The 21,601-nt window shown below is 52.7% G+C and overlaps 1 pseudogene; it reads right to left on the reverse strand.

Moving 5' to 3' along the window:
* Positions 1–8,156: 8,156 nt before the first annotated feature.
* Positions 8,157–21,318, reverse strand: LOC127001046 (putative nuclease HARBI1; annotated as a pseudogene).
* Between the last annotated feature and the right edge of the window lie 283 nt (positions 21,319–21,601).

A 21,601-nucleotide genomic window follows, 5' to 3' on the forward strand; every position in this document is an offset into this window, starting at 1 on the left:
GTGGTGGGGTGTGGTGAGTGACGGTGAGGGTGTGGAGCGTGCCGGTGGTGGGGGTGTGGAGAGTGACGGTGGTGGGGGTGTGGAGAGTGACGGTGGTGTGGGTGTGGAGAGTGACGGTGGTGGGGGTGTGGAGAGTGACGGTGGTGGGGGTGTGGAGAGTGACGGTGGTGAGGGTGTGGAGAGTGACGGTGGTGGGGGTGTGGAGTGACGGTGGTGAGGGTGGAGGTGACGGGGGTGGGGGGGTGTAGAGTGACGGTGGTGGGGGTGTGGTGAGTGACGGTGGTGGGGGTGTGGAGAGTGACGGTGGTGGGGGTGTGGAGAGTGACGGTGGTGAGGGTGTGGAGAGTGACGGTGGTGGGGGTGTGGAGAGTGACGGTGGTGTGGGTGTGGAGAGTGACGGTGGTGAGGGTGTGGAGAGTGACGGTGGTGAGGGTGTGGTGTGGGTGGAGGTGAGGGGTGTGGTGTGGGGGGTGAGTGACGGTGGTGGGGGTGTGGAGAGTGACGGTGGTGTGGGTGTGGAGTGACGGTGGTGGGGTGTGGAGGTGACGGTGGTGGGGGTGTGGAGTGACGGTGGTGAGGGGTGTGGAGAGTGACGGTGGTGGGGGTGTGGGTGACGGTGGTGGGGGTGTGGAGAGTGACGGTGGTGGGGTGTGGAGAGTGACGGTGGTGGGGGTGTGGAGTGACGGTGGTGGGGGTGTGGAGGGTGGGTGGGGGTGTGGGAGTGACGGTGGTGAGGTGTGGGGAGTGACGGTGGTGGGGTGTGGAGTGACGGTGGTGAGGGTGTGGAGTGACGGTGGTGGGGGTGTGGGAGTGACGGTGGTGGGGTGTGGAGAGTGACGGTGGTGGTGGGGTGTGGAGAGTGACGGTGGTGGGGTGTGGAGTGACGGTGGTGGGGTGTGGAGGTGACGGTGGTGGGGTGTGGAGAGTGACGGTGGTGGGGTGTGGAGGTGACGGTGGTGGGGTGTGGAGTGACGGTGGTGGGGGTGTGGTGAGAGTGACGGTGGTGGGGGTGGGGTGACGGTGGTGGGGTGGAGAGTGACGGTGGTGGGGTGTGGAGAGTGACGGTGTGGGTGTGGAGAGTGACGGTGGTGGGGGTGTGGAGAGTGACGGTGGTGGGGTGTGGAGAGTGACGGTGGTGGGGGGTGTGGAGTGACGGTGGTGGGGGTGTGGAGAGTGACGGTGGTGGGAGTGGGGTGAGTGACGGTGGTGGGGGTGTGGAGAGTGACGGTGGTGGGTGGGGGTGTGGTGAGGACGGTGGTGGGGTGTGGAGACTGACGGTGGGGGTGTGGAGACGGTGGTGGGGTGTGTGGAGTGGGTGGTGGGGTGTGGAGAGTGACGGTGGTGGGGGTGTGGGAGTGACGGTGGTGAGGGTGTGGAGAGTGACGGTGGTGGGGTGTGGTGAGGGTGGAGTGACGGTGGTGGGGTGTGGAGAGTGACGGTGGTGGGGTGTGGAGTGACGGTGGTGAGGGGTGTGGAGTGACGGTGGTGGGGGGGTGTGGAGGAGTGACGGTGGTGAGGGGTGTGGAGTGACGGTGGTGCGGGTGTGGAGCGGGACGGTGGTGGGGGTGTGGTGAGTGACGGTGGTGGGGGTGTGGAGTGACGGTGGTGGGGGTGTGGAGTGACGGTGGTGGGGGTGTGGAGAGTGACGGTGGTGGGGGGTGTGGAGAGTGACGGTGGTGGGGGTGTGGACGTGGAGTGACGGTGGTGGGGTGTGGAGGTGACGGTGTGGGGTGGGGAGGTGGTGGTGGGGTGTGGAGAGTGACGGTGGGGGTGTGGAGAGTGACGGTGGTGGGGGTGTGGAGGTGACGGGGTGGGGGTGTGGAGGACGGTGGTGGGGTGTGGAGAGTGACGGTGGTGGGGTGTGGGAGTGACGGTGGTGGGGGTGTGGAGAGTGACGGTGGTGAGGGTGGAGAGTGACGGTGGTGGGGTGTGGGAGTGACGGTGGTGGGGGTGTGGAGAGTGACGGTGGTGAGGGGTGTGGAGGTGACGGTGGTGGGGTGTGGAGGACAGTGGTGGGGGTGTGGAGAGTGACGGTGGTGGGGTGTGGAGAGTGACGGTGGTGAGGGGTGTGGAGAGTGACGGTGGTGAGGTGTGGAGTGACGGTGGGGGTGTGGAGTGACGGTGGTGGGGGGGTGTGGAGTGACGGTGGTGGGGTGTGGTGGTGGGGGTGTGGAGGGTGGGGGTGTGTGGTGGGGTGTGGGTGACGGTGGTGGGGTGGAGGTGAGGTGGTGGTGAGGGTGTGGAGGTGACGGTGTGGGAGGAGTGACGGGGTGTGGAGAGTGACGGTGGTGGGGTGTGGAGTGACGGTGGTGGGGGTGTGGAGAGTGACGGTGGTGGGGGGGTGGAGTGACGGTGGTGGGGTGGAGGTGACGGTGGTGGGGGTGTGGAGAGTGACGGTGGTGGGGGTGTGGAGTGACGGTGGTGGGGTGTGGAGGTGACGGTGGTGGGGGGTGGAGGTGACGGTGGTGGGGTGTGGAGTGGGGGTGTGGAGAGTGACGGTGGGGTGGGGTGTGGAGGTGACGGTGGTGAGGGTGTGGAGTGACGGTGGTGGGGGTGTGGAGTGACGGTGGTGGGGGTGTGGTGACGGTGGTGGGGTGTGTGGAGGTGACGGTGGTGGGGTGTGGAGAGTGACGGTGGTGGGGTGTGTGGCGAGTGACGGTGGTGGGGGTGTGGAGAGTGACAGTGGTGAGGGTGTGGAGGTGACGGTGGTGGGGGTGTGGAGGTGACGGTGGTGGGGGTGTGGAGAGTGACGGTGGTGGGGGTGTGGAGGTGACGGTGAGGTGGTGGGGGTGTGGAGGTGTCGGTGGTGGGGGTGTGGAGAGTGACGGTGGTGTGGGTGTGTTGAGTGAGGGTGGTGTGACGGCAGAGGGTGTGGAGGTGACGGTGGTGGGGTGTGGAGAGTGACGGTGGTGGGGGTGTGGAGTGACGGTGGTGGGGTGGAGAGTGACGGTGGGGTGTGGTGAGGTGGTGGGTGGTGCGGTGGTGGGGGTGTGGAGTGACGGTGGTGGGGTGTGGGGTGTGGAGTGGGTGGTGGTGGTGTGGAGGTGACGGGTGGGGGTGTGGAGAGTGACGGTGGGGTGTGGAGAGTGACGGTGGTGGGGTGTGGAGGTGACGGTGGTGAGGGGTGTGGAGTGACGGTGGTGGGGGTGTGGAGAGTGACGGTGGTGAGGGTGTGGAGAGTGACGGTGGTGGGGGTGTGGCGAGTGACGGTGGTGAGGGTGTGGAGAGTGACGGTGGTGGGGGTGTGGAGAGTGACGGTGGTGAGGGTGTGGAGAGTGACGGTGGTGGGGGTGTGGAGAGTGACGGTGGTGGGGGTGTGGCGAGTGACGGTGGTGGGGGTGTGGAGAGTGACGGTGGTGGGGGTGTGGAGAGTGACGGTGGTGAGGGTGTAGAGAGTGACGGTGGTGAGGGTGGAGTGACGGTGGTGGGGGTGTGGAGAGTGACGGTGGTGGGGGTGTGGAGAGTGACGGTGGTGTGGGTGTGGAGAGTGCCTGTGGTGGGGTGGTGGAGAGTGACGGTGGTGGGGGTGTGGAGAGTGACGGTGGTGGGGTGTGGAGGTGACGGTGGTGGGGGTGTGGAGTGACGGTGGTGGGGTGTGGAGGTGGTGGTGGTGGGGTGTGGAGAGTGACGGTGGTGAGGGTGTGGAGTGACGGTGGTGGGGGGTTTGTGGTGCGTGACGGTGGTGGGGGTGTGGAGAGTGACGGTGGTGTGGGTGTGGCGAGTGACGGTGGTGAGGGTGTGGCGAGTGACGGTGGTGGGGGTGTGGAGAGTGACGGTGGTGGGGGTGTGGAGAGTGACGGTGGTGGGGGTGTGGAGAGTGACGGTGGTGGGGGTGTGGCGAGTGACGGTGGTGGGGGTGTGGAGAGTGACGGTGGTCTGGGTGTGGAGAGTGACGGTGGTGGGGGTGTGGAGAGTGACGGTGGTGTGGGTGTGGAGAGTGACGGTGGTGAGGGTGTGGAGAGTGACGGTGGTGGGGGTGTGGAGAGTGACGGTGGTGGGGGTGTGGCGAGTGACGGTGGTGAGGGTGTGGCGAGTGACAGTGGTGGTGGGGTGTGGAGGTGACGGTGGTGGGGGTGAGGGTGTGGCGAGTGACGGTGGTGGGGGTGTGGAGAGTGACGGTGGTGGGGGTGTGGAGAGTGACGGTGGTCTGGGTGTGGAGAGTGACGGTGGTGGGGGTGTGGAGTGACGGTGGTGAGGGGTGTGGAGGTGACGGTGGTGGGGGTGGGTGTGGTGAGGTGTGGAGAGTGACGGTGGTGGGGGTGTGGTGACGGTGGTGGGGTGTGGAGGACGGTGGTGAGGGTGTGGAGAGTGACGGTGGTGGGGGTGTGGAGAGTGACGGTGGTGGGGGTGTGGAGAGTGACGGTGGTGAGGGTGTGGAGAGTGACGGTGGTGAGGGTGTGGCGAGTGACGGTGGTGGGGGTGTGGAGAGTGACGGTGGTGGGGGTGTGGAGAGTGACGGTGGTGAGGGTGTGGAGAGTGACGGTGGTGAGGGTGTGGAGAGTGACGGTGGTGAGGGTGTGGAGAGTGACGGTGGTGGTGAGGGTGTGGAGAGTGACGGTGGTGGGGGTGTGGAAAGTGACGGTGGTGGGGGTGTGGAGAGTGACGGTGGTGCGGGTGTGGAGAGTGACGGTGGTGGGGGTGTGGAGAGTGACGGTGGTGGGGGTGGTGTGTGAGGGTGGTGTGGGTGTGGAGTGTGACGGTGGTGGGGGTGTGGAGAGTGACGGTGGTGGGGGTGTGGAGAGTGACGGTGGTGGGGGTGTGGAGAGTGACGGTGGTGGGGGTGTGGTGAGTGACGGTGGTGAGGGTGTGGAGAGTGACGGTGGTGGGGGTGTGGGTGACGGTGGTGGTGAGGGTGTGGAGAGTGACGGTGGTGCGGGTGTGGCGAGTGACGGTGGTGGGGGTGTGGAGAGTGACGGTGGTGTGGGTGTGGTGAGTGACGGTGGTGAGGGTGTGGAGAGTGACGGTGGTGAGGGTGTGGCGAGTGACGGTGGTGAGGGTGTGGAGAGTGACGGTGGTGTGGGTGTGGAGAGTGACGGTGGTGGGGGTGTGGTGAGTGACGGTGGTGAGGGTGTGGAGCGGTGGTGAGGGTGTGGTGTGACGGTGGTGGGGGTGTGGAGAGTGACGGTGGTGGGGTGTGGTGGTGACGGTGGTGGGGTGTGGAGAGTGACGGTGGTGAGGTGTGGAGTGACGGTGGTGGGGGTGTGGAGAGTGACGGTGGTGGGGGTGTGGAGAGACGGTGGTGGTGTGGAGAGTGACGGTGGTAGGGGTGTGGAGTGACGGTGGTGGGGTTGTGGAGAGTGACGGTGGTGTGGGTGTGGAGAGTGACGGTGCTGGGGGTGTGGAGAGTGACGTGAGGGTGGGTGGTGGGGTGTGGGTGACGGTGGTGGGGTGTGTGGAGTGACGGTGGTGGGGTGTGGAGAGTGACGGTGGTGGGGTGTGTGGAGTGACGGTGGGTGGTGAGGGTGTGGAGAGTGACGGTGGTGGGGTGTGGAGGTGACGGTGGTGGGGGTGTGGAGAGTGACGGTGGTGAGGGTGTGGAGTGACGGTGGTGGGGGTGGTGGGGGTGTGGTGACGGTGGTGCGGGTGTGGAGAGGGACGGTGGTGAGGGTGTGGAGAGTGACGGTGGTGGGGGTGTGGATGGTGACGGTGGTGGGGGTGGGGAGAGTGACGGTGGTGGGGTGTGGAGTGACGGTGGTGGGGTGTGGAGAGTGACGGTGGTGGTGGGGTGTGGAGTGACGGTGGTGGGGTGTGGAGGTGACGGTGGTGGGGGTGGAGAGTGACGGTGGTGGTGAGGGGTGTGGAGGTGACAGTGGTGAGGGTGTGGTGAGTGACGGTGGTGGGGGTGTGGTGAGTGACGGTGGGGTGTGGAGGACGGTGGTGCGGGTGTGGCACGTGACGGTGGTGGGGGTGTGGAGAGTGACGGTGGTGAGGGTGTAGAGAGTGACGGTGGTGAGGGTGTGGCGAGTGACAGTGGTGAGGGTGTGGAGAGTGACGGTGGTGGGGGTGTGGAGAGTGACGGTGGTGGGGGTGTGGAGGAGTGACGTGGTGGTGAGGTGGGAGTGTGGAGTGACGGTGGTGAGGGTGTGGAGAGTGACGGTGGTGGTGTGGAGTGACGGTGGTGAGGGGTGTGGAGAGTGACGGTGGTGGGGGTGTGGTGGTGGACGGTGTGGGGGTGTGGAGAGTGACGGTGGTGGGGGTGTGGAGAGTGACGGTGGTGGGGGTGTGGAGAGTGACGGTGGTGGGGGTGTGGAGAGTGACGGTGGTGGGGGTGTGGAGAGTGACGGTGGTGGGGGTGTGGAGAGTGACGGTGGTGGGGGTGTGGTGAGTGACGGTGGTGGGGGTGTGGAGAGTGACGGTGGTGGGGGTGTGGAGAGTGACGGTGGTGAGGGTGAGGGTTGTGATTTGTAACCGTTTTTGTAATATATATCATCTTATTCCCTTCATAGGGCAAAGAAGAACCACAGCCACCGTGTGCGGCACATGTTCGCAACTGGTGGAGGGAAACCTATGCCTTCACCACCTAAAGAAGACCAGCTGATCCTGTCAACCCTCTCGCGGGAGCTGGAACCTGCGACCCAGCAGTGTGACACCCTGGGTCCGAACATTGTGGTCGTGGATGCCTCTGAAGTTGGGAAGTTCCAGTATTTACATATATAGTACTACCACGTTGTTTTGAAGTAATTTCCTTAATACATGGCGCATTTTATTATAGATGTAACTTGTAAGGTTCTGGAAATGCAACACATTAATAGAATTAGATAGATTTACTTCTGATTATGAATTTTATCATTTGGTCTCGTCTCCATCGGCACTTCATGGAAGAGCAGAGCAATGGCAGCCAGAGGTTCCTTCGTTTGTGAAAGCCATTCTACGTATTTTGGAATGTGCTCATCAACAAGACGCCTCGGAATATGACATCTTTCTCTGAATCGTGGTTTAGTTTATTCCTAAGGAATATGACATAAGCACTTAATTAGAATTAATTTCTATTCCTTGCCACTTCTCATATAGTTTTGGGTGACTCGTGCATTTCATTAATAGAGTAATATCATGATAGTTACCACAGTCCAGTTTCGAGTGTAACCTTTCACTGCTTTTCTGGATTATAGTTAATATTATTACTATACATCAATGATCTTTATCTGACTGCTGCATGCACATCAAATGTGGCCAAATAATTATGTTTTGTTGGTAATACCTGAGTTGGATTGTTGCTTATCACAGCTTTGACCTTAACCCTGCACCCTTTTCATGTTTAGTTCACATCACTAGCTGTGTGGCTGATCCACTGTATATTGAGGACCTTCTCTTTCCCGTCGGGTGCTGTGGGGGCTAAGAGAGTGGTGTGCTTAGTCTAGTGGAGGGGTAGCCAAGTTATGTAGGTACTGATATCTATCTCCATTCCAGAATTCATTGGGGAAAGTGACGGGCCTGAAACTCAGTAGCTCGACAATGCTTCCGTGCCCGAGAGCTTGCAGACACCTGGAACTGCAACAGCTGTCCGCTACGCCCGTCGCAAGCATCCTCCAAAGAGGCGCCAGGCTGTCAGTGAAAAGGAGGCAGCCTATGCAAAGATTAGTAAAACCTGTGACAGCTTAAAAGAGGAGTCACTAAAAGCTATTCAGATAGTTTTCCAGGCTGCGGAAAGTGTCATAGTGGCAGCGAACAGCATCAAGGATGCAGCAGACAGCATCAACGATGCCGCCTGCTATTTACGAGAGAAATATTAAGAATAGGTGACAGATTTTTGTATTTTATGCTATTTATTAGGTTTGCAATATAAGAGGAACAAATGCAAAACTAATATTTATTTGTCACATTCCCCCAGTAAGCAAGTATTTACACATAGTAACACACACACACACACACACACACACACACCAAAAAAAAAACAAGGTCAAGCTGGAAACTACAACAATGGGGAGAAATGGGCGGAAAGATTATCGCGTGGATGAAGGATTACTTAACAGGAAGAGAAATGAGGACGGTAATTAGAGAAATCAAATTGGAGGAGAGCGACCAGCGAGACGGGAGAGCCACTCCTTAAACCAGTCGGCCAAAGAGGTACCCCCCTCGCAGAGTGAATTATGGAAGGCTCACCTATCAGGCAAGTCAGCTGCACTACACACACACACACACACACACACACACACACACACACACACCTCAGTACTATATACAAGTTAGAACCACTGCTCAATAATCCTCCTACGCAGCGCCCGGCCGGTTGCTTCTTCTGGAAGAACATGATCCTGTACTTCTACAAGTTCTGGCACATTTTCCAGAGCAGGCATCCCGCTGTTCACAGCAATATTATGCAGTACCGCTGCAGCAATAATTATTTTCTTACTAGTCTCTAAAGTGGTACGCAAGTGCCTTAGTACTGCAAATCGTCGTTTCCACACCCCAAAGCATCTTTCAATTGTGTTGCGTGTGCGTATAATATGTGATGCATTATATCTATTTTCTTGTTCAGTTTGGGGATCCAGTGCCGGAGTCAACAAGTAAGACTTGCATGCGTACCCTGAATCTCCCAACAGATAACCTGAGTAACCTTCATCTTCTAATTTCTGACAAAGCCTAGAATTATAAAAAAATGCGGCTGTCATGGACACTTCCTGGCCAACTACTAAAGACATTAGTGAAACGCATTTTTGCATCGCAAACTGCCCTGACATCCAAGGCGAAGTAACCCTTTCTACAGCTTTCTGCAGTGTTTCCGCCAGGACTCACAATTGGAATCAATGTTCCATCAATACAGCCGATGACACCAGGCATGCTAGCGATAGCATGAAAGTCCTCTGCTACCTGACGTGTATTAGCAGGTTCAGGAAACTTGATGTAATTAGGTGACATACGTGCTAGTATAACAGCTATGCGGTGAACAAATTTGCAGACTGAAGAAGCTCACATCTCCAAACAGTCTGCCATGGTTAACTGTCCGCTGGCAAAGTAGCGTAATGCTACAAGAAGCTGCAGGTGACCAGGAACACTGCAGCCTGTGGAGAAGGAGATATTATTGGTTGGGTATAACTTGCCTGGTTATTTCCAGTTCTACCTGGGAACACATGACATGTTCTATTGGCTTTCATGACATTTCTGATGTATACAGAAAAAGGAGAAAGGCAGAATTACTAATGTTCGCTTCCATTTCAAAGGAGAAGTAGATTTACATTGCTAATGCTCATTTCTATTTAAAAATAAAAACAGGTTTTTAAATGTCCTGTTGCTTCTTGAATATAAGGGATTTTGGTTATTTGTGAAACTTAAACACTGGAATGAAACTTGCACAAGACAGGAAACACATCAATGTGGCTCTCAGTTGATTATTTACCATGTGAGAAGCTCAATACTTTGAAAGGTCAAAAAGAGTAGGGAACACACACACACACACACACACACACACACACACACACACACACACACACACACACACACCTCTGCCATTTCGTGCTCTGGGTAGTTGGGGCTGTACATTCTCAAGCAGTTGGAGTGTACAAGCAGATGAGAGACGGTAGCGATCTATGAAGTCCTCCTCAGAGAGACAGGTGAACGGGTTTTGCCGGTCTCTGGGAACAACTCTGGGATGCCTCACCTCCTCAACTTGACCCACAAGATCGAGGAGTACCAGATATGCTGCAAATGCCTGCAATGGAATAATTATTTATTGAAATCGGCTGGATGTACCTGCTGGCCAGCTGGCCCAAGCTTGATAGAGCGCAACAAGAGCATATAACATGTTTCTGACCAAGAATTACTAGAGCTTGGTGTTTTTATGCATTAAAAAATTACTTAATGTACTTACCATGTGAAAATGATGTGAACCTTGGAGGGGGTGATGGACGTCGACAACTTTTTCGATCTGGCGCGGGTGAACAATGTAAACACTAAACAGACCCATAACTCACCAGTCTCACCTGGGTTAAGGGAGCCCGAACGCGCGCTCTAATAAACACCTTTTAATTGATCTCCTTCTAACGATGATGTACACTATTTTTCGTTTGCACAGAAACATATTGATATATTATCAATCGCATATGATTCGTGAATATTACTGGTGGTTCTTGTTGGGGTGGGGTTAGGCACGCCGACGATTCATTTAGGAACCAGTGGTGTCTCAAACGAGTTGACACTAACACCACGGCTGAAAGTGGTCTAAAAAACGATACATACGAAGAATCAGCTACATTAGTATTAGCAAATGCAAACATCACTTAAAAAATCGGGCCCAGGACTCCGTTGGTACCACCGCAAGTTCGGCGACAAGGCCTCGAAGTGTGCCGCCCCGTGCACATACAAGGCGTCAAACTCCAAGGGCGAGCATTAGTGCAGCATATTGCTCGTCACCAACCCTCAGCGCTGCTCCACCTTCGCGACTGCCGTTCTAACACCAAGTTCCTGATTGACACCGTCGCTGACGTTAGTATTATCCCAGCAACCGCAAGTCAGCGAACTCTACCTCCACTCTTGCACCTGTACGCCGCTAACGGTACCAAAATACCTGTCTACACACGACGCACTATGCAAGTGGACCTTTATTTTCGACGTTCCTTCGAATGGACCTTCTACGTCGGGAACGTCTCGCAGGCAATCCTCGGAGCAGACTTCCTCAGGCACTTCAACCTCTTAGTTGACGTCAAGGCTGGAAAAGCTACTGAACAGCCCGGCGCTTCAAATAAAGAGAATCACACTCCCAGGCACCAAGGTCGCTCTCTACGCTGACGTCCCCACAGCCACTGTCCGTCCCTACCTGCCACAGCGACACCGCTACCAGGCCTTCCGTCAGGTTCACGACCTCTCTCACCCTGGCATCCGAGCCTCTCAGCGCCTGATGACGTCTCGCTTCATCTGGGAGGGAATCAACAAAGACGTCAGACTGTGAACCCACACCTGCACTGACTGTCAAGCCTCCAAGGTGAAGCGACATGCTCTCTGCCAAGCACCTTCACGCCCGTTACGGAGAGGTTCGACCACGTCCACATAGACCTTGTCGGTCCTCTGCCACCCTCCGCAGGCCACCGCTACATCCTCACCTGCGTGGATCGTTTCACACGCTGGCCCGAGGCCACCCCCCCCATCGCTGACATCACTATTGACGCCGTCGCCCACGTCTGCATCGCTACTTGGGTCTCCAGGTTCGGCGTCCCTCTCAGCCTCACCTCAGACCGCGGCGGCCAGTTCGAAGCGAATGTGTGGAACAGAGTATGACCCTCCTCGGCATCCGCCGCTACAGAGCGTCAAGCTATCACCCGCAGGCTAACGACATAGTCGAGCGCTTCCATCGACAGCTGCAGTCCTCTCTCATGGCCTCCACCCAACGCGACAACTAGTCCCTGGCTCTTCCCTTGGTCCTCCTCGGCATCAAGTCCTCCCTGAAGGAAGACCTGCACCACTCGGATGAGCTGGTTTACGGCACCAACCTCCGGCTCCCAGTCGAACTTCTAGCGCCCACACCTGACACCGCCCCCTGCGGCGTCCAGGACTTCGCCGCCCGCCTTAAAGGTGCCATGAGGAGCCTTCAGCCGGTGCAGCCTCGCTCTTCCCCGAGGAAGACATTCGTCAGCCAGGACCTCGACACTTGCACCCACGTCTTCGTGCACGTGGATGCCGTGCGGCGGCCCCTGCAGCAGCCCTACCAAGGACCCTACCGCGTCCTGAGAGGGACCAGAAAGACTGTCGCGATCGACAAACATGGTTCTCAGGACACGGTCTCCTTAGAGATTCAAGCCGGCATACCTGTTGGCCCCAGACCAGGCGCCCCAGCTCACCGTCGCCAAGACAACACCGTCCGTGCCACAACATCCCCGCACCAGAAAGATATCGTTCCTTCTTCCAAGTCACTAAGGGGGGAGTACTGTAGCAAGTCACCGCTGAAAGCAGTCGCGTGCTTCCCCCGATGACTCTAAGAAAATGCGGTGCGCCAGGACAGACTCTTATTTTGTCATTAACGTTTTCATTGTTCTCGCTCCGTGCCTCGTCCCGTCCTCATTGTTAACCTTTCTTGTTAATTGTTAATCTTCAACTGTCTGTCCACGTCCTGCTACAGTTCTCTTATACATTTTGTACACCACATACACCAACACTTCAATGTCACTTACACTACACAACATCCACATACACGCATATACACTTAACCACGTCTTTTGTGTGTTTTGTCTGTCTTAATGACTTGTGTATGTTTTAATAATAAATAACCTTGACGGGTATTGTTTTTTCCTTACCCATGGACCAACTAGCAGTTGAGCGCTCGCCTACCACCAACAGTACAAATAATCACAATTACCTGTTTTAAAGTGTATTGTCAATGGTCCAGTTTCCCAAATACAGCACGTTCTAATGTTTTCTTATGAGATTTTTTTTAATATATAATTTGCAGGTAGTATATTTACATATTGCAAGTATTTTTTATCACATTAACTTTTTAACTCTCTCGAGGCGTTGCACTAAAACATGTATATATTTCCTTTGATAAACCTTCTATTTTATATGGTAAATGACGTAGTGATCTACTTTTCTTTGCCTTGGGCTTTTCGGCCCCTTTACAAATTATCCGTTAACGATGTTTTTTTTTCTTTCTTTTTACAGCACAGAGAGCAACTCTAGGGCAACAAAACGATGTAAAAAAAGCCCGCTAACTGCTGCTCACATATAGCGAAAAGTACAGAGTGGCCAAAAGATGTCAATTTCGGATGGAGAGGTGTCTTGATACACTCTTCTTGAAAGAGGTCAAGTCATAGGCAGGAAGAAATATAGAAGAAGGATGTTCCAGAGTTTACCAGTGAAGGGGATGAAAGAATGGAGATCCTGGTTAACTCTTGCATAAGGGGTTTGGACAGTATAGGGATGAGCATGAGTAGAAAGTCGTGTGCAGCAGGGCCGCGGGAGGGGGGAGGCATGTAGTTAGCAAGTTCAGAAGAGCAGTCAGCATGAAAATATCGATAGGAGATAGAAAGAGATGTAACATGGCGCCGGAATTTAAGAGGTAAAAGGCTGTCAGTAAGAGGATGGGAGCAGATGAAACGAAGAGCCTTAGACTCCACTCTGTCCAAGAGAGCTGTGTAAGTGGAGCCCCCACACACGTGAGATGCATATATGGAAAGCTGGCGGAGACGATACAGAACGCCCAACCTCGAGGAAGCTGACTTAGTGAAAGAGGAGATGTAAAGTTTCCAGAGTAACATAACTATTAGGGAGGATCGAGATCCCCCAGAGGACGAAAACATTTGAACAAAAAAATATTATTACTTAGGATATCTTTGTCTTCATGTAGGAGCGAGCAGCCTCTTGAAGGCTTTTAGTCATTATTTTTGTTTCGAGTGCAAGATATTCTATACAAAGATGTTCATTGGGTACGTACAAATGGAAGGTGTCCACGGGAGTTCTGTTAAAGTGACAAATAAGACTGTCAGGATGGGACCGTATATATCAATGTTCCTTCTGGCCCAGTGAAAGATATAAAAAAGGTAGGTAGTGCAGACATCCGAATAAATGCGTCAGGCCACTGATGGATGGCGTAACTGATGGCAGAGCACAGTACGAGCTTGATTGAACAAAAGGTTTGATGAAGTAGCTTGTTTGCTACTTACGCAACAAAATACATTGATAACAATCGAAAATATGTTTTTCACGTGAGAGAGAGAGAGAGAGAGAGAGAGAGAGAGAGAGAGAGAGAGAGAGAGAGAGAGAGAGAGAGAGAGAGAGAGAGAGAGAGAGAGAGAGAGAGAGAGAGAGAGAGAGAGAGAGAGAGAGAGAGAGAGAGAGAGAGAGAGAGAGAGAGAAAAAATTACATAGAAAATCAGACCACACAGACCCCATGGTCCAGACTAGGTGGTCTGTCCTTAAACCTAAGTGAATCTACACTAATCAGATGGCTCCAAAACGTTGCTTTTCTTCTCTAGTTAATATTAAGTTCAAGGCAGTGACGGCCGAGCTTGTTTTTAAAGGAGTCAATCGTGTTACATTGGACCACTGACGGTGGGGGCTTATTCCATTCTCGCACTACAACGTTGGTGAAGAAAAATTTGGTGCAGTCTGAATTTACTTGTCTACATTTGAGTTTTATCCCATTGTTCCTCGTTCGCAAAGTGTCATCGATCATGAACAATTTTGTTCTGTCTACATTCGTGAAACCATTAAGTATTTTAAAACATTCGATCAGTTTTCCTCGGAGGCGACGTTTCTCAAGAGAGTTCATGTTAAGGGTGGAAAGCCTTTCTTCGTAGGATTTATTGAGCAAGGAAGGGATCATTTTTGTTGCCCGACGCTGAACACCTTCTAATTTAGCAATGTCCTTTGAGGCATATTCAAAGTGGGGTCTGACTAAACTATTGTAGAGCGGAAGTATTACATCTTTATTCTTGAATAAAAAGTTTCTTTTAATGAAGCCCAACATTTTGTTCGCTTTATTTGCTGCATCGATGCATTGCTGTGAGAATTTGAGGTTTGACGCGATTTTGACCCCCAGGTCCTTAACGCATTGAACGCTTGTGAGTTTAACGCCGCGCATTTCGTAATCGAACTTCTTATTTCTTGTTCCAGCTTGAAGGACCTGGCACTTGTCTACGTTAAAGGGCATCTCCCATCTATCCGATCAAGCTGAAATTTTGTGCAAATCCTCTTGGAGGCTTTGCCTGTCTTCGTCAGTGAGAACCGAGTTACCAATCTTTGTGTCGTCTGCAAATTTACTAATGCGATTATTGAGTCCAACATCCATGTCGTTGATGTAAATAATGAAGAACACTGAGCCAAGAACCGAGCCCTGAGGGACGCCACTAGTGACCGGCGCCCATTCTGAGTTAAATCCGTCAATTACCACTCTTTGCTGTCTGTTGCTCAACCAATTCGCGATCCATTGATTTACTTGACCGTCAATACCTATTTGCTTTAAATTATAAAGTAATTTATGATGTGGGACTTTGTCAAACGCTTTCTGGAAATCAAGATAGACTACGTCCACTGATTTGGTTACGTCATAATCTGAGAAGAGGTCGTTATAAAAGGTCAATAGGTTGGATAGGCAGGATCTTTTGTTACGGAAGCCATGTTGTGAATCCCCAATTAATGAGTGGCTTTCGAGGTAACTCACACTTTTGTTTAATTATGGTCTCAAGTAGCTTACCTACAATTGAAGTTAGACTAATGGGTCGGTGGTTACCTGGTATTTTTTTGTCTCCTTTCTTAAAAATCGGTGTCACGTTAGCCTTTTTCCAATCCGACGGGACGATGCCTTGTCGCAAGGACATATTGAATATGGTAGTGAGGGAGGAGAGTATTTCGCCCTTTGTTTCTTTAAGCAGTATAGGATATACTTTATTGGGTCCGGGACTTTTATGTTTTAAGAGAATGGAGAGCTTTAAGGACTTCATCGGTTGTTATTTCAAAATTAGGCAATGCATGCTCGAGATTTACATTAGTACTGGTGCTGGTGGTAGTGGGAGGAAGACTGTTAGTATTAAACACAGAGGAAAAGTAACTGTTTAAGAGGTTTGCAATGTGTTGGCTATCAGTCACTAGTGCACCGTCGCTGTTTGTTAAAGGTCCAATTCCACTTCTGATCGCCTTTCTGTTGTTTATGTAACTGAAGAAAGATTTCGGATTATTTTTAGTTGGCTGCAATATTTTCTTCATATCTACACTAAAAGAGAGAGAGAGAGGGGGGGGGGGGCTTCGATTCCATGCGGGGAAGTACTGTTATTGCTCTGGGCTGTAATTAAGCCGTGAATGTTACTTTACTGAGACTTACGTAAATATATTGACTGTTTAGGAACTTTAGGGCGACACGCTTACCTACTAAACAGACTGACAAAAGTTCTACAATAGCGGCCGGAACGGAGAGGGTGATGCTGCCTGTGTAGTAGCTCGATCGAAAACGCTGGAGTATCTAGTGGCCGGCTTGTTGCACATGCGCTGGAAGGCCGACACATTGCTGTAGGCTACTGCTCAGCGCCCCTTCCCCATTTCTGTGAGTTTCCCGATAGATCAATATTGGGGTGTATAGTCCTGGCACCGTAGCTACAGAGGTCATATGGCGCCAAACATAAAAGATCGGTTGAAATCATAAGTTTCTTTTAATTAAAATGTTAAGGGTGTATGATTAAAAATTCCTTAAATAAAACCGTAATATCCAATAACAGCAAACCTACAGGAGATGGAGGACACCAGCCTCCTGTAGGTAGCATGACCTCAAGTCTCGGGGAGAGAGAAATTCCCATCTCCACCTAGAGAGGTACCGCTCTTGCAGGGCACTTGACCAGCCAGTGCCTAGTCAGAGGGGCCAAATAGTCATCATAGCATGGTTTAGCTCCCCGGGATGTAAGAGGGGCCAAATAGTCATCATAGCATGGTTTAGCTCCCCGGAATGTAAGAGGGGCCAAATAGTCATCATAGCATGGTTTAGCTCCCCGGAATGTAAGAGGGGCCAAATAGTCATCATAGCATGGTTTAGCTCCCCGGAATGTAAGAGGGGCCAAATAGTCATCATAGCATGGTTTAGCTCCCCGGGATGTAAGAGGGGCCAAATAGTCATCATAGCATGGTTTAGCTCCCCGGGATGTAAGAGGGGCCAAATAGTCATCATAGCATGGTTTAGCTCCCCGGAATGTAAGAGGGGCCAAATAGTCATCATAGCATGGTTTAGCTCACCGGGATGTAAGAGGGGCCAAATAGTCATCATAGCATGGTTTAGCTCCCGGAATGTAAGAGGGCCAAATAGTCATCATAGCATGGTTTAGCTCCCAGGATATAAGAGGGGCCAAATAGTCATCATAGCATGGTTTAGCTCTCCGGGATGTAAGAGGGGCCAAATAGTCATCATAGCATGGTTTAGCTCCCCGGGATGTAAGAGGGGCCAAATAGTCATCATAGCATGGTTTAGCTCCCCGGGATGTAAGAGGGGCCAAATAGTCATCATAGCATGGTTTAGCTCCCCGGGATGTAAGAGGGGCCAAATAGTCAGCATAGCATGGTTTAGCTCCCCGGGATGTATGGAAGCCACGTGTGTAGTGAATGTGGTCCGTTATAAGGCGACCTAAATATGTCCTTCTTACCACCCCTGGGCTAAAACTGTCGTCCTTACGACCCCTGATGTGGGAATACGACCATGGGTGAACATCCCTGGTAATGATCTCCCCCATTTTGGTCGTAGCAATCTGATTCTCCTACCTGCCTTGCTACACACTCTTTAAGTGCAGATCACACAGTGGGGTACAAGTCCCAGTTAGTCAGGTTCACTATGTCAATAAAATAATTTTCGTTCAAATTTTATGGAGACTATCAAAGTTATACATTTTTGGAAAGCTTATAACACCAGGGATCTGAAAACTAATTTTTGCATTTCCGCGGATTCCTTTATGGCCGCCACGAGTTCACCCTGACTCAAAGGGCACTTTTTGCACCAGATGGAACAATGTTCCCATGCACCGACAAATACAAACTGATACACAACCTTGAGAATTTGGCAAACATGCATGGAAGCAATGAAGCTTCAGAAACCCCAGGAGTCAGTGAGTCGGGTGATGACAGATCTGCTGTATCATCATCGGCAACGTCTACAACAAATGAGAAGATCGCAGTTGTTGATGGAATGGTCCTGGACCAGAAGATCGCAAACAAAACAGGAACACTCAGCACAGTAAAAGATCTTGTCCAGAGCTTCAATGACAGTCTAACGAGTTTGACAGCAGGATTCAATCAGGTTATCCTAGTATTTGATACATATATATACCGGATTCACTACAACAGTTAAATAGAAAGAGACGGCAACAAGGAAAAGCTCCCATCAAGTACCACATTACAGATGATACGAAAATCAAACACATTCCCCTGAAGCGGTTTATATTCCATGACAAGACTAAAGCAGACCTGACAGGCTACCTTGCTAAAGCCATCCTCGAGTACAGAAGAGACTCACCTCAATTATAGTATTTCCACGAGAAACTGGCGGGTGGGGTAGTGGGGGGGGGGGGGGGTTCAGCCCCGCCCCGAACGGCCGGGCAGCCGCCTCCTTGGCCAGCCGATCGGCCCGCTCGTTCCCCTGAACTCCTACATGGACCGGGACCCAGCAAAAAGCCACCCGACTACCCCGACGGTTTAGTAAGTAAAGCCATTCCAAAATTGATAAAATAAGGGGATGACAGTAATCACGGGACTCTAGAGCACCCAGTGCACTGCGAGAGTCGCTAAAAACAGTAAAGGAGTTCTGGGGGAGACTAAAAATAATTCTGAGTGCGAGTATGATGGCGGACATTTCAGCCGTAAAGACTGACGCCACTCTTGGAAGGCTAACGCCCCGACAGAAGGTGGGAAAGACGACACTGAAGCCTGCTCCAATGTCCGTCTTAGACCCATCCGTATAGACGGGGACAGAGCCCTCGTGAGCGGTGAGGTGCTCTAAAATAAGGACTGTACCGCGTAACAGGGGGAGGGTGCTCTTTTGGTCGGTTACTGGTCTGCACACCTGTACGCTGGAGAACTGCCAATAGTCCACCCTAGGAATACGATGGGGACAATGTGCAGGAACTGTCCAGTCTGCCATAACTGACTGCACCCTATATCCAAATGGTTTGGGGAAACTCGGCCGAGCGTCATACAGGAGAGAGCGAGAATCTTGGGAGGCAGTAACACAAGGCACAGAATCTGGAATGCGGTGAGTCCGAAACCAACATCTCAGCATTAACGACCTCCGGCGCAGGTCCAAGGAATGGATGCCGGCATCCACTAACATACTTGGAATCGGACATGACCTAAAGGCTCCTGTTGCAAGGCCAACGTGCGAAGACGAGCATCCGACGCGGAAGAGTAGATCTCACACCCATACTCCAGTTTCGGGAGTATAAGTGATCTGTGCAACATGAGGAGGGTCTGGCGATCCGCACCCCAAGAGGTGTGGGCTAAGACCCTAAGGAGGTTAATTGCCTTCAAACAAGTTGCCTTGATGTGCCGGAGGTGAGGAACCCAGGTCAGCCTTGCATCGAATATCAGCCCAAGAAATCGGGTCTCTTCCACACATGAGATTCTGAGACCATAGAAGTACAGGTCTGGGTCCGGGTGAACGCCACGAAGGCGGCAGAAGTGCATGGTCACAGTCTTAGTTGGGGAGAACCGAAAACCCTGAGTGTCAGCCCACGCGGATATCCTATTTAGTGCCAGTTGTAATTTCCGCTCTATCAGTGACAACCGGGGTCCAGAGACTGAGATGGATAAGTCATCAACATACAAACTGCCTTGGACCCCTTCGGGGAGTACACTAATAACGCTGTTGATGGCCACAGCGAAGAGCGTAACACTGAGAATACTCCCCTACGGCACACCATCATCTAGTGGTAGGGCATCAAAGTGCACGTCCCCAACCCTCACCTTTAAAGAACGATTTGATAAAAACTGATTGATAAAAATCGGCAACCGGCCACGAAGACCAAACTCGTGGAGGGAAAGTAAGATGCCATGACGCCAGGCAGTGTCATAGGCTTTCTCCAAATCAAAGAACACTGTAACATGGTGTTGGTTGGTGGCGAAGGCCTTACATATGGATGACTCTAAGCATAGGAGGGCGTCAGAGGTGGATCGCATTTTTCGAAAACCATATTGTACTTGTGATAAAATATTCCCCTTTTCCAAGTACCACATGAGCCGCCCATTCACCATCTTCTCCATAACCTTGCAAAGGCATGAAGTGAGTGAAATGGGACGGTAATTTGTTGCCTGTCGATGGTCTTTTCCGGGCTTAGGGAAGGCGATAACAACGGCAACGCTCCAAGAAGACGGATAATCACCGGTATACCAAATTTTATTAAGAAGAGACAATAAAAACGTAAGTGATTCGTCAGGCATATGACGTAGAAAGGAGTATGGGATGTCATCAGGGCCTGGTGACGAGTCCATAACATTGTTTTAAAGCTGAATGAAGTTCATGACTAGAAAAAGGGACATTATACGACTCGCCGTTATTAGAAGCGAAACTGAGGCCAGCAGACTCCCGGCGTCGACGATGGCGTCCCGAGGGAGATGTAGTGTCCTTCCTAGATACATCTGTAAAATGTTTGGCAAGGATTTGAGCAACTGTGATAGGTTCGGCCACGTTTCTGCCTGCTTCTGACAGAACAGGAGGGGAAGGGACGGTATATTTCCCAGAGATTTTTCTCACTCGTTTCCATACCTGCGTGAGGGAAGTCTCTTTGTTTAGGGTGGACACGAAAGCCCTCCACGAAGCACGGCGGGCCTCTTTAAGGACTCGCCGTGCATGGGCACGCGCCCGCCGGAAGGCCTCTAGGTACTGTGGAACTCCGCGATGATGGCGGAGGCGAGAGAAGGCGGCTCGTTTCGCCTTCACGGAAGCGGTGCAGTCAGGAGTCCACCAAGGCACTGGACGTCTGGGAAAGTGGCCAGACGTCTTGGGGATTGCTAATATGGCTGCCGAGTGCAGTAAGGTAGTAAAATATGCCACCGCTTCGTCAATGCTGCTGAAGTCATCTACAGACCGTGCAGTGGAACTCAGCTGCATGAAGAGTTGCCAGTCTGCTCTATCTATACGCCAGCGTGGGAGGCGAGTGCGTGGTTCGCCCTTGGCTGACGATAAGACAATAGGGAAGTGGTCACTTCCATGTAAATTCGGTAAAACCTTCCAGTTGAAATCTAAAATAATATTAAAAGAACACAAAGACACATCAATAGCCGTAAAAATACCCGTTTGACTATGGAAGTGCGTCATATCACCTGAATTAAAAACTCCCAATTCCTCATCCTCTACCAAAGATGCCAGCATTACACCTCGAGGGTTTGTGGTGCAGTCTCCCCAAAGTGGATGACGGCCATTGACGTCGCCTAGTAAAAGGAAAGGGGCAGGAAGATCGGCAAGCAAACTGTCAAGATCCCTCCTCTCTACATGAGCGCTTGGAGGGAGGTATAGGCTACAAACTCTATACTGTCGGAGGAGAAAGAGCTGTATGCCGACAGCCTGGAAGGGAGCTGATAATCTTAAGGGTGAGAAGGGGACATCGTGACGGACTAGTATGGCAGTGCCACCCCGATGCCCTTGGTCTTGCAGAGGATGAGAATATAAAATGTGGTAGCCAGGAGGCCCAGAAGGAGTACTTTCTCCAACCATGGTCTCCTGGATGCAAATACATACTGGGGAATAACGGGCAATAAGACTGAGCAACTCTTCCCAGTTGGCACGCAGACCACGACAGTTCAACTGCACGATATTGAAGATGATTACTTTGTGAGGTGCTTCTGGGCTCTTCCGGAGAGGAGTCGCCCTGCACCACCTGCGTTCTTTTTAATGGGACCATCACCCTTTATTAAAGGGCCTATGGTCCTCATTGTGGCCGATTGCGATGGCCCTGGTATCGCAAACCGATCAGCAGGCCGGGAGCAGTCAACAGTCCTCCTGCCCGCTCCTGCTGCCAGCGTCTTCCTTCCCCCGCTCTTGCCAACCGTCCGCCACTTTGAGGCGGCAGCTGAGGAAGAAGCAGATTCTCCAGAGGTCAAGGCCGCGGGCGCCGGCAGCGACACACCGCAAGCCTGAGCACCAACGGACTCCGGCCTTGGGTCAGCCGGAGCCACTGGCGCGGGGGCGGCGGCCGCAGCCAACGCCCGGAGGATC

This window comes from Eriocheir sinensis, chromosome 20, assembly GCF_024679095.1.
Source record: "Eriocheir sinensis breed Jianghai 21 chromosome 20, ASM2467909v1, whole genome shotgun sequence".
NCBI classification, from domain to species: Eukaryota; Metazoa; Arthropoda; class Malacostraca; order Decapoda; family Varunidae; genus Eriocheir; species Eriocheir sinensis.